This window comes from Stegastes partitus, unplaced genomic scaffold, assembly GCF_000690725.1.
Source record: "Stegastes partitus isolate 25-593 unplaced genomic scaffold, Stegastes_partitus-1.0.2 Scaffold22, whole genome shotgun sequence".
NCBI classification, from domain to species: Eukaryota; Metazoa; Chordata; class Actinopteri; family Pomacentridae; genus Stegastes; species Stegastes partitus.
Genome location: NW_007577753.1, coordinates 629,616 through 642,962, shown reverse-complemented (window position 1 = coordinate 642,962; position 13,347 = coordinate 629,616).

Below are 13,347 nucleotides of genomic sequence, written 5' to 3'. Positions count from 1 at the left end.
ACCTAATGATAAACCAGTTATCAAAATAGAGCCCATAAGTCGACTAACTTTAATCTTCTAATGTTTCTATTCAGTGTTACTTATTTGGAGCCTTTTTTTAAAAAGAAAAACAAACAAAAAAAAAAGCAGAAAGTGTGCAGTTGAAATAACGCTCTACCACATAGTGAGCACAGCTAAAGTACACTCAGATTAAGAGGAGGTATGCAAGGAAAAGAAACCAGTGTAAAAGGAGCACTTACCAAACAAAATGCACAATATGGCAATCAGTAGAGGACGTGACACAATCAACTACACTTGCCATTATGTGCTTAGTAGAACATTTAGTACCACCTCAGTCATTTTGCCCAGATGACAGGAACAATCTCACTGGAATATCTTCTTCATATTCTTATTTTTGTTCAAAACACGACTGAACTCCTACTTCAAAACATAAAGGAAAAGAATAAAAAGATACATATTTAAAGTTTTGGGAGACTCTGAGCTGGGGTGAGACTGCCCCCTAACGTTTTGGACAAGCAGCACAGTTCTCACTTTGGCAGCAGTAACAACACAAAGGCTTCATCACACTGAGCGTTAACAATACAGCCGCACCACACTAAAATCCAACTACTGCTCTGAGTGCAGAGGCCTCGACTGCAGGTCTGATATTAAGATAATTTAAAAGCAGTACCTGGGGATCTCTGCAGTCATGGTAACCTCAGTGGAAACATGCTGGGAGTCTCTAGAGGTGCTCAGATACACTTACAAAGAAAGGCAAGTTCTCTACAGAACAAGGACGGATGTCATTTGAAAATGGAACATGCAAATGTAATATTTATTCAGTGGCCCTTATACATAGTTGAACATTTGTCAGACTGAGGATAGAAGGAAATAGAGACTGAGAAAGGCAGAAAGCTGAAAAAAAAAAGTAGAAATAATTACATATTTCATCATGAAAGAGCAACAAATCACAGTTCAGTGGCATTACTGAGCCACACAGTGCTACATGTTAATACCTGGCATCACCATGACCTGTGAACTGCTTTTTAACAATCTTGAATAATTAGTTTTTTCAGCATTTGTGCCACTTGATTTTCAAGTATTTAGAAATACAAAGCAATTATATAACATATTCAGGAGCCGATGCAATTTGAATTGTATTGATGGACAATTATTGTTAAAAATGATTAATTGCTAAACAAAAAACCTATAATTTTCTGATTTCATATTGTCATATGTGAGGGTTTGATGTTTATTTCCTATTTCCCAACTTATTTAAAATGTTTTATTTTGAGACAAACTGAGTATTTCCATGTAAGCTGTGCCCCTTTACTGTTAGAAAATTGTCATGAAAAACCAAGACCAAAGCTACAAGCTGCTCATATGTTCTTCTTCTTTTCCTTTTTTCTTTTTTCTATGGACAAAATTTTCCGATGTCACAAAGCAGGCGGAACTTCTTTTCAACCTTCCTGTGCCTCAGAGAAGTCGGTCACAGAGCCAAACTACCTGGATCCAAGTTCTCCCTGCACCTTATTAGTGCTGCCTCGGTGCCTTGAGCCCGCTCAACCAGAAAATGTGTCACCTATCTCTGTTATTATGCTCCATTTTTGTGGAGCACACAGTTCATGTCTCAGTCCCACGTCGGTCTATTATCCTGTTCAGACTAAACTGATGGAGACAGAAAGGGTAACATCTTTGGCAGGGTCAACAAAGACCAGGGTCACTGATTACCTAATTGTTGCTCATTAACTCCAAAGCACCTGTGGCCTCTTGGTAACACTCTTCCTTATCACAGGACCTTCATCCAACAGCCACAACAACGAGCTTTACAATAAAGTGCTGTGGCAACAACAACTCTGAGACCGCTAATTAATGAATTAGCTTTAATTAGTTATTGTGTAGACACATATATGCTTAAGGTTGCCCAAAATAACAGCTGAAAATATGATGTTTGCATTCTTATTTTATTTTATTTTTTTAAGAATTAAAAAAGTCTGAATTCTCAGATTCCAGCTTTTAAAATGTGAATATTTTCTGGTTTCTTTACGCCTCTATGACAAAAAAAAGAAAGAATCTCTTTGTTATGCTAATAAACCTTACTCTACCAGTTTTCAAATTCATATTAAAAAAATGTTTTTTTTCACATTCTTCTTCAATTTAGATGAAATTTCAATTTTCATTTGTGAGTAAAGTCCTAATTAGCATCTGTGTAATTCATCACACAGTAATTTGGATTACTTGTATTGGTTTGATTCCTTCAGGATTTTTTATTTTTTTTTAGACTAACTTATGTGTTTTGATTTGTTTTAGTGAGTTAATTTGTATGATGTCATGCAGCACTTTGGTTCAACAGCTTGTTGTATTTAAATGTGCAATACAAATACACAGCCTTGACTCATTTTATTAAACAACAAGTAGGAATATCAACTAAAGTGGGTGAGGCTTACTGCCAGAAACCTGCTGACCTAAATAAAACCACAAACACTCAGACAATTCTAGAAGAGACCCTGCAAGCAAATTGCAGGTTATGATGTAAAGACTGCGTGAATCATAAAAAAAGATATGAACATCAAGATATGTGATTGTTAACATAAACTGACATTCATAACAGGTGCTGTGCAACAAACATCTGCACAACAACAGCTGACTGTGGGTCTTACCTTTAGGAGAGCGTTTTCTGGAGCAGTCAGACCTCATCAGATCGGACTTCAGATCGGACAAAGGGAGGTGTAATCATAGACTGTGTGTAATTAGTCCTTTAAATCTTCAGTTCTAAAATCTCCATGTTGCCATGGCGACAATGTATCGGCAGCAGCAGTATGTCCAACCTGTTGATAGAGAATATGAAATCAATCTGTTGCAGTTTGACTGCCTGGAAAGAAACAATTAGGCATCACTGTTGGAGAAAAAACATGTATTCCCCAAACTGAAACTGATGACTTGACTGTACATTGTAAAAAAAAAAAAAAACAAAAACAGAATATTTCTAACTGTAACTTTTTGTTACATCTAGTAAAAACACAGAAAAAAAAGTTTTAAATTTAACTTGAAAAAAAGGACAAGAATGTACATAATGTCCACATCAAAACCAGTATTTTCACAAATAGTAGGTTTAATTTGTTCTTGTAGTGTTAATAAAATTCATTTTTTAAAATCATCTAAAAAGTATCAGAACTTTAGAGATTTTTGCTGTTCGTTTTAGCACATCTGTAGAACATTGCAGCATTTCACCATTGTAATGTTTTTTTAGCATCTTTGCTTATAGTTTTTTTTTTCTTTTCTGATTACTTATTGTTATAAAAAAAATTCAGTGTTATATGTCATGATTAAATGCTCTTTGTCCAACTTTTGAAGGTCATGAAAGATAGCGTGCACAGAACTTGTAACAGTAACCAAGCCTGCGCTCAGCAGACGGGAGCAGAGGAGATATCTGTTCTATGCCTGTATAAATGCTACATTTCTGTACTCTGACGTCACTTCTTCTTTGTATGCCTGTATAAATGTTTCTTGACTGTGCATGTGATTCCTTGCTGCAAGTAAAACTTTGGTTTGACTTCAGAGACGACTCTGTGTATTGATTTGGAGCAGTTAGGACTCCACAGAAGAATTTTCCTACAACTTATTTATTTATTTTTTTAGGGTTATAGCTGCTCTTAAAATGCTGCCATCTCTGTTTGTGTAAAGATACTACATATTGCTGGATAGTGAGGCAAAGCTATCTGTCACCAGTTTCAGCAGAGCTCCTGAGAAAGCTTCTGATTATCTGCTGCTGGCCTCAGAGGTTCACTGCAACCAACCATCATCATGGATAGAAAAAGATCACATCTGCAGGAAATCCCTAAGGTTGACCATCATGTTACCTGTCAGTGCCCTGGGTTGCATTCAAGCCACTATAACATACATTTGGTACTAATGAAAGTTTTATATTGAGTAAAAATTGAAATACAAAGCTGCTGGAGGACTGGGGAAGTCCTGCGGCGATGCCCAGAGTGTGGAAATTAACAAACACTTATCCAGGTGTCAACATGCAGGTAAACTCCTATAAATCAATACAGCCTGTGATGGTGCATGATGGTTTGTCTGTAGGAGGAGATCAGGTAGGTCAGGTGTTTTCTTTCTTTAATCCCTGTTAAACTGCATTATTTTGCACAAATGCAGTGTTATTTTCCATTTTACTCTTTTCCTTGTTTCTTGCACCCATATCCAGACGGGTTATTGCATAATTTCGTGTGAAAACTCCCATCTTGGACTTCTTGTTATGTTTGAACCTCACTTTTAATGATACCTGCATCACTTACACTTTTATGTAACAGTACATGATTGAATTATTGATGGAATTCATTTGTTTGCACTCTATAAATCTGCCATATAAATAAAGTTATTATTATTGCTATATAACACCGTCTCTGATGCAGGCACGTGAAACAGATTCCCCTGCAAGTGTTTGCTTGTTTGTTTGTTTGTCTGTTTGTTTTTCATATTGCCTGTCCTGCTATTTCTGTATAGTTTGATGATGTCGCAGGGCAGTTCTTTTGTCCATTCTCTCAGATAAATGGAAATCCTGATCTACTATTGCACTGGCTCGGGATTTTTAAGACCTCTGGCATATTACAATCTATGACATTTTTACCATCAAGCGGCAGTCGTTTTTTTTTTTTTTTTTTTAACAACTTAAATATGCAGTAAAGGAGTAGACCTGGGGTCAGACACTTCATTTTCTAGAATTATTATTTTCTGCAGCAAATTACAGTGTAATTATTTAAATGTATGTAAAGGAAAGCACAAAATTCACCTGGAAACAATTAAAAATGTAATAGAACATAATGCAGTATGGATCTCAGGCATATTTATTTTCCTTATATATCAACTTTTATCATTGAATATTATATAATTATTTACTCTCACTCTCGTTTGTGTATTCTGGGGGGGTTCAATAACCTATTTAAATGTGCGTATTACATCTATTTACATCAATGTCGAAAATAAATACATTTTAATTAAATTATGAACCCCTAGACTTTAATAACGCTTGTGTTTCAGTAAGGTGTCCGCGTATGTTCAAAAAGTTCTGCACATTTAAAACATATTACCTGTACTTTTAGATGTTCTAAATACTGAGGGGAGTCTTGTCTCCTGTATCCTCTGAAATGTATGCCTATGCAGTAAATACACATCTTGTTTTAACACATTGTGAATGTTACAAAAAATAACAAAAAGTCATGTCTAAACTCACAATCAAGGTATAATTTCATCTTTCTCTTGTAACTCCAGTAATGGGGTTTGTGTGAGATTTTCAGGTTTTCAGCAAGCTGCCACACAAGCACCAGATTTTAGATAATGACTGCTGATTAACTTCTGGGTTCTGCTAACAAGTATAAATCATCATCTGTGAACCCACATTCAGTTCAGCTTGTTTATTAATGAGGAAGCACAAGCAGATGTCATTCTATCCAGTTCAAAAACAAAAAAAAGTTTTCTACTCTTGTGAAGCTGGAAATTGAAAACTGTTTGTCTGCAACACATTGTAAATTAAAACGCTCTACAAACATGCAATAGAAACCACAGCACCACCCAAAACCATAAAATGACCACAATAAAACGTAATGAAGAATAAAACTGCCTCTATTGTTTTCAGTCAGATATCTCTGCTCAGCTGTGATAGTGAGAGTTGAAGGAAACAGTTAAAAAACATTATGCTTATCCTGGAACATTTAGACACAGATTAACTCTTTTTAAGGACGTGGTTTAACCCTGTCAAACGCATTGACAGGCTGCAGACGCACGGAGAGGGATTTGATGTTGTTCAGGTCGACTCTCTCCATTATGTACCCAGATGGTACCAGTTGTCTCTTAAATATGCAGAATCCCACACGAGAGATCAATGCTGCTTTTTATTTCATGTTACGTCTGCCTCCCTGCAAGACGAGACTGTTTTACACAAGCAGCAAAAAGCAAAGAATAAAACAACAACATAAGGTGCCGAAAACTGCAGTTCATTCAATGGCCACTTGAGGCCAACTTTAAAAGCAACTCAATCCTCATAAATCCTCATGTTAAAAAGATCAACTTTACAACAGAAATAAACACGTTTACAAGCTGGTATAAATATATATATGGTCTTGATAGTTTGGTCTTGATAGCTAATTCCCACGTTCACAACCTGTACTAGCTTAATCCTAAACCGTAGATCTACTCCACTGCCAGTTCAACAGCGCTTGTTATAACGTCACTGGCCAGCCGTCAGGTAATTTCAGTTTCTGCTGACAGTTCAATGGTCTCAGAACAAAAAAGCCATTTTTATTGTGTTTTGTGGTTGCTACAAACTTAGAGGTGTAAAGGAAAGCTGTTAAGATATGCAGACTGCCATTCCTCAGTGATCTGTTATCTCTGTTCATGGTTCAACTTCCTTGTTACATAAATTCTCACATAAATCAGCATCAGGTCAGTTTGCCGTTGTACATCTGGTGACCAAAACTGAGTCTCTCAAACTGCATTAATAAATAATAAATTACTTAAATACTGCAGCTTTGGCACAGGTGGTAGAGCGGTTGTCCTCTGATCGTAAGGTTGGCGGTTCGATCTCCACAGTCGAAGTGGGCAAGACACTGAACCCGAAGTTGCTCCCAATGGCAGGGAGGCACCTTGCATGGCAGCTCTGTCGCCATTGGTGTGTGAATGGATGAATGAGAAAACACTGTAAAGCGCTTTGAGTACCACTAAGGCAGGAAAGTACTATGTAAGTGCAGACTACTTACCATTTATAGAAAGAAGAAAACAGGTTTTATTATTGATCAGTCAGATGTTCAGGCTGTCATGGCTGTAACATCTGTATAGATGTTGTTGTAACAATCTACACTTTTCTTACCTGAAGCTTTGGTTTTGCTAAAGATTTAAGGAATTATATCAACCCAGTGTTAATATACAATTATACGCATTTTATGTTGTGTAATTGTATTCAGCCTCTCTGGCTGATAAACATCGCCATCAACCACACACGCTGAATAAACCTTTGTAAATCAACTAAAATGAAAAGTTTGTTTTAGGGGGGGCTTTTTGCCTTTATTTAGAGCAGTAGAGATAGACAGGAAAGGGGGGAGAAGAATGGGGAGAGACCTGCAGCAAAGGGTTGTGAGCGGAAGTCGAACCCACGACTGCTGCGTCGGGGACTATAGCCCCTGTTCATGGCCCGAAAAGTTTGTTGTTTAACGTGTCATATTGACGAGTCAATATCTAAACCATAAATAAGCTTATGGATCAGGTGTGAGCCAGGAGTTTCCCATCATGCCTTGTGGCTGTGCACTTGTTTGCTGTTAGCTTTACCTATGTTTGCATGACATCGAAGCAAGTCAGGATCAAGTCAGACAGAAATCTAACTGGCATATGTTGTGCAATGATTGAATCCGCGAATGTCTGCCTCATCTAGAATGAGACTAAATGAACCCAGGTGCTATGTAACATCTAACTATCAGTGATCGTCACAGTCTGAACAGTGTGATGTTCAGTTAATTGGTTTTTAAGAGCAAATCCAGAGTTATACAGTCATGGTGAAAGGAACCTTTTTTATTATTTTTTTTCAGTGTTGAGCTGTTAAACTGAGAGACACACTGTAGTGACACATGAGCTTTGATTACGTTGTACAAGGCCTAATACGGGACCTTAAAATGAATATCTGTCCCAGTGAGTAACTCACCTTGTGGTTGTTTGATTCCAGCACTAAAAAATGAGTCTGAGAAGGTGCAGGTGGGTATATATTTAAAATATTTCAAAAGTGTGATGCTCAGAGTGGATCGTATGAGACCTAAAGTGTGGTTGCACAAGATTGTCTTTGCTAGTGTTTGAACTGCTATACTGTGGTTTCATAACACATCACGAGATGATATGTCACAATAAATGACATACAGGCATTGGATAGCCATTTAAATTTGAAATGCTGTCACATCAGGTCAGCTTGTGTAATGTCAGCTGTCAGGGTATATTACAACAAGTTTAAATTGTGATTGCACGCCTGCACTTCATACATGATTGCATATATTGGACACATATAATGAAGCAACAAACTGAACTGAGGAAAAAGCACAGTGGGATTTATTAACAAAGTGATGGTGTTAGTAGCTGAAAACTCCTCTGTTGAGTCTTGTGATCTAAGCTGATGCAGTTCAATCCAACAGAAGTAATCATATCATGATCCAGGTGCTCATATTTCCCCATAAAAACTCAGGTAAAATAATACAGGACTAATGTAAGTTCTGCATTCTTATATACATTGTGCTTCTCTTTGAGTTCCATTCTGTGAGTCTGTACTCACACTACAGAGCTGTTGCCACGGGTTTTCACCTTTTTCGATGTAACATGCCCAAAAATAGAGACTTGGTGTGTGTTATTCTCACACATACTGCATACTTGCTTTTTCTTTTCTTTCTTAGCCAGGCTACTGGAATTTGGGGTGCTATGAATGCCAATATTAATCCATCAGTCCACCATTTCCGTCAAAAATTATATGTCGCTAATTTTCTTAACCTTTATTTACATTTTAAAAGCACTGAGGTTTGGAGGCCTCTTTTCAAAAATAGCTTTGTAAGAAACTGAAACACGTGTGCACGCAAATAAGAAACTTGGATAAGAATGACAATAAAATATTAAAAGTTAGAGAAAAAATTAGAGAAATACTGAAACCATTAAAAACACCTGCAGGATAACCCAATCGTCTGACCATTTATGGCAAAGGTCCACATTAAAAGACAAACAAAGTCATGTAAGAGTTAAAAACAACAACAACAACAACAACAAACAAACAAAAAAACTGTGAAAGCTTTATAAGTTAATAAAATCTGGGGTCTAAGTTTACAGCTACTGCCATTAAATTTTGTACAGTAATTCACAATTTCATCAGGATGACTTTTACCAACTTTGGTGAGCCTGTAACTAGTTTTCCTCAAAGGCGGACTGCTTACAGCCTTACTCATTTCAACTTCTTTGTTCTGACAGTGAGATGCTAAATTCATGTTTCGACTTACATCAGGGGCCAAATGGGTAGAAAAGTGCTTTATTTCCAAACATCACAGAGCTTCTTCTTTTTTTTTTTTTTTTGGAATAATACATGACTCATTTATCGATATTGTTACTCCTGATGAAGGGGTCAGTACTTTGCTGTTGATGTAAGTACCGTGTGGGAAGTGAATGGCTTATGGCATTTTTTGCTTTTTCTGGTGCTGAAGGAGTTTGTTGTGAGTGAAGACAGCTATAAGGAAGGTAAAGAAAGAGAGACAAACTACCAGTATGTAGCTTTGTCGTTGCTCTTAAATAAAATGACAGAAAGCAACAAGGAATGCTTACTGTGGAGAATATAAGCCATGACATGATCACAAACACCATATGAGTCTAGTGTTGCAAAGGACTCCCTTTATTCCACTCTTTTAACTTTACATCTAACTTTAGTCTTGTTGTTAAATGAGCACGAAGTTCAAAATGTTTCCATAGCATCTCCAGGGATCTTTCGCACATCAGCCTATCTATTCAACTTCCAATACCTGGTTTTCACATTAAATGTGCAAATTTGGGGACCAGAACAAGAATTTTATGAAAGACAGAAATCTCGTCTGCCTGGCTTCGATGTATTTAGGAGAAATGTATGGTCTCCGTAGGACTTATATTAGCTGCTTAATTATTCTTTAGCCACTTAATTCTTTTTGCTTGCGTTTTTTTCTGAAGTCAGATTGGATCATTTGTAATATTAATTGGACCATAAAAAAGAAAAGAACAATTTAATAATTTGGTGCGAAAGACTTCTTAGGAATTAATTTAAATAATGTTGCCCTTTTTAAAAATAGTAAGCTCAAGCATTCAGTGAATGGATTTTTAATGAGTGTTGGTGAATTCTTTGGGCACTTAGTAAACTGCAAAGTGTGAGGAAGGAAATCAGTGGGAAAAATGAGAATCAGTTTAAAAAAGAAAGAAAGAAAGAAAGAAAGAAAGAAAGAAAGAAAGAAAGAAAGAAAGAAAAAGTGAAAAAAATGTCCCCTAAAGCAATTTCTTGTGCAGACTTCTCAGAGGAAGAATTCTAGAAGCATAAAAAAGAGGTATTGAGCAATGGGAATTCACTCTTCTGCATGTGATGTTTGTCTGAGGAAGCTCACAGAATAAGTGACAAATTACACATAAAAGTAGATGATTGCTCTAAATTTAGGTTCCATTGCTTTGGGGTTGGTGCTAAATATCAAGATTTCTCTTCCTTCTTACTTTGCTTTGTCTCAGGTTTGACTTAAAAAAAAAAAAAAAGAATTTACCTCTCACAAGCCCTCAGGTAATTGAAGTGCAATCCCTTTTAAGGGATAATGAAGTGTGTTGCAGGGCTGCCTCAGGGCTGGGTTACAGTGTCTCAGGCTAAGTTCTTAGGATGTGCTGTTCTACCACGTCGATGGCGATGCCGATAACAGCACACGTTTCCAGACATTCCTCTAGTGGCGCACTAATAATGTTGCACCGGGTGTAAACGCTGAAAAGTACCGCAAATAGTTATTAGGCAATGAAGAAGAGCTAGAAAGTGAAATGAAATGTCTGCTTCCGCTTTTGCAGGTACTGCAGATTATTCACAGCAAAACACAGGTGTAAATATCATTAGGTTTGTTACAGGTAATGAGCGGCAGTGACACTTCCTACCTAATGGATGTCGGGGGGGTCGTTGAAGCTATCGGCAGTTCCGGCGGACCATAAATCCCCACTCTGAGGTGCCAGTATACTTTATTTCAAGTGCGTTTGCAAATGATTCTCCTCCACAATATTATGTCAGTAGAATTTGGGCAATGCAACGTTCAAGAACTGATAATCCAGCATCCACACCTTCTGGCCTGGTGCATGGAGACGACAGAGAAGCCTGGGTTTGAACTTGTCCCTTAAGACCTCTCTTGTGTTCAAATGAATGCACTATGAAATGCCTTCCTGAAAACGTGCACACCTATTCTCACATGTAACAAGGATTACACACCTCGTCCCTCTCTACGACTTCCCAAAGTGTGACCATAGAGTGTAGTTAACACTTATGACGTCTACTGAAGTCAAACAACATGCTGTAAAAGTTCTTCCTGAGTCTAATCCGGCCCCTTAGGATACAGTGAAGACTGTAGCTACGGACTGGACACACATTCTTGAACTGCTTGAATGACTTCACAAGAACAGTTTGTGAAATATGTGAAGCAACAACATTCTGCATACAATGTATGTGTATACTGTACTTGTGTTCTTGTCCTGGTATTGCAAAAGTGATTAATCAGAGAAAAACAGCACTTCAATGTCCAGACACCTAAACTAACAAGAGCCTTTAAGTAGAGTTAATGCATGAAAATGTAGAGATCCTTGAATTAAGCGTTGTGAATAGCTGCTTGAATACTGCAGTGAGTCATACATCTAAACACTGAGAAACATGACGGCTGCAGTCATGGTTTAGCATGACAGTGAAATGGTAAACATTTAATGGGTCATTCACATTAAAATACTAAAGGCTCTCAGCATGCGTCTTCCTACTTCTCTTTATCTCTACTTTGCCTAAAGCCCTCCTTCACCTTCCACATTATCTTTAGCACCTAAAGTCAGCTCCTCTGTGATTGGCAGAGAGGACATTAAGGTGTTATTCATTGTTACTGACCCCCGTCCCTTCTACCTGTAGGCCTGCCTGCAACAGCACTCATGCTGCAGCTCTCACACAGGAACCACACGGTCCACTCCTAGCTCTGCTTCCAGTTTTCATTTCCACATCCACAAACTATCGCAGACTTTTGTCTGCTTTGCAACAATCCCAGCGTGATGAAGAGCAAAAAGGAAGCCGAGGACATGCAGGGTGTCACTGTGAATCGTTTTGCTGAAGGTAAGACTCGTCACACTGTATTAAAAGCAGATTATAGTTGAAATATTATCTTTAAAGGATCTTTACTGTTTGTTCTCTGCTTTGTCGGAGCAGCAGATGGTATGATTGTACCATGCCAGGAAAAGTTTGCTTTGTTTTCTTAAAACTCTACTGAAGCTACATTACATATTGCCATTGTGCACTGGTGTGTAAGAATCTTAATTTATTTACAGATCTTATTTGATCCAAATACTGGGAAAAGAAATCTGACAAATATGTGATGAAATACTTTGCCTGAAGTCTATGTTGCGCATTTGTTCGTATTTTATTGTGCTTGTTTGGATGATAGACAATGAAAGCTGGTGGTTGTAGATGTAATGACCTTCATGAAGACAAGTGAAAATATAAAAGTAATCAGCATTAGAGTAACATCATACATTCAGGTTTATGCAAAACATTTACGCTCAACTTAAAGTCTAATTGTTGAAGCATTATTATGCATCAGACAGAATTTCGAAGCCCGTTTAAAGTTACACACACATCACACACATAGTTGCATTGAATTCTATCACAATTATATTTTCTATACAAAACCTATTTTACAACTTTCAAATTCCAGCTATTGATTTAGCATAAACAAGGACATAAACAACCACAGGCAGCAGCTAATGTTTTTATATGTGAAAATACCTCTCCAGTGTTGTAGTTACATAATTGAGTCAATATTTCTTTTTTTCTCCTGGCTTTTTGATATGTATAATCACACTGCACTGTCTGTCCACGTGCGTCTATATTTAATGTTTTACTGCAGCAATGGATCACTTCAAGCTTTCACATGTACTCTGTTACACATTTATAGCTAGAAGTCAGTAAAATATTGTCAACAAATCCATCCAGTAGCTCTTATATGTCATCCAGTACTGAATTATGAAACCACCGACAGTACTGTTGATAACGAGCCTCTCTGCACGTGTTAATTGAATATTTATCATGACAAAGTATTCTGTTCGCTTCTGTTATGGCCAACAAATGCAAAAACGATGTGCGCTTTGTGTCTTCCTTTGATTATGCCCCTCAGGTGTTCGCATGTGAGTGTTTACCCCAGTTATGCCCCTCAGGCACTTGTGGAGTTTGATTAATGTTTCACAGTAGACCAAGCCAAACTCACCGTTTCACCGTGTACTTGCAATGAACTCCTTGACCACAGAGCGTTAGCTTATTAAAGCTGTATTTCACTGATACATATCTTAATGTAGCAGTTAAACTGCACGGTGTACGGCCATTTGAGGACAAGGTGTGAGTATTTTGAACCTTTTAATTGGGAAATAAGGTTCGTGAGCTCAGACCTGAACAGTCAACAGCTGAGGGTACTTACTGATGCGTGTTCTCTTTTCTTTCTATTTTTGAGATCAGAACCACGGACAGAATTGGCTGTAATAACTTAAAACAGACAAATATAATAATCAACGCCACATCTCAGGCTGTGAACAGGCTCATTTGGGTTTAGCGTTTCTGATTTACAGCTTGGGGCC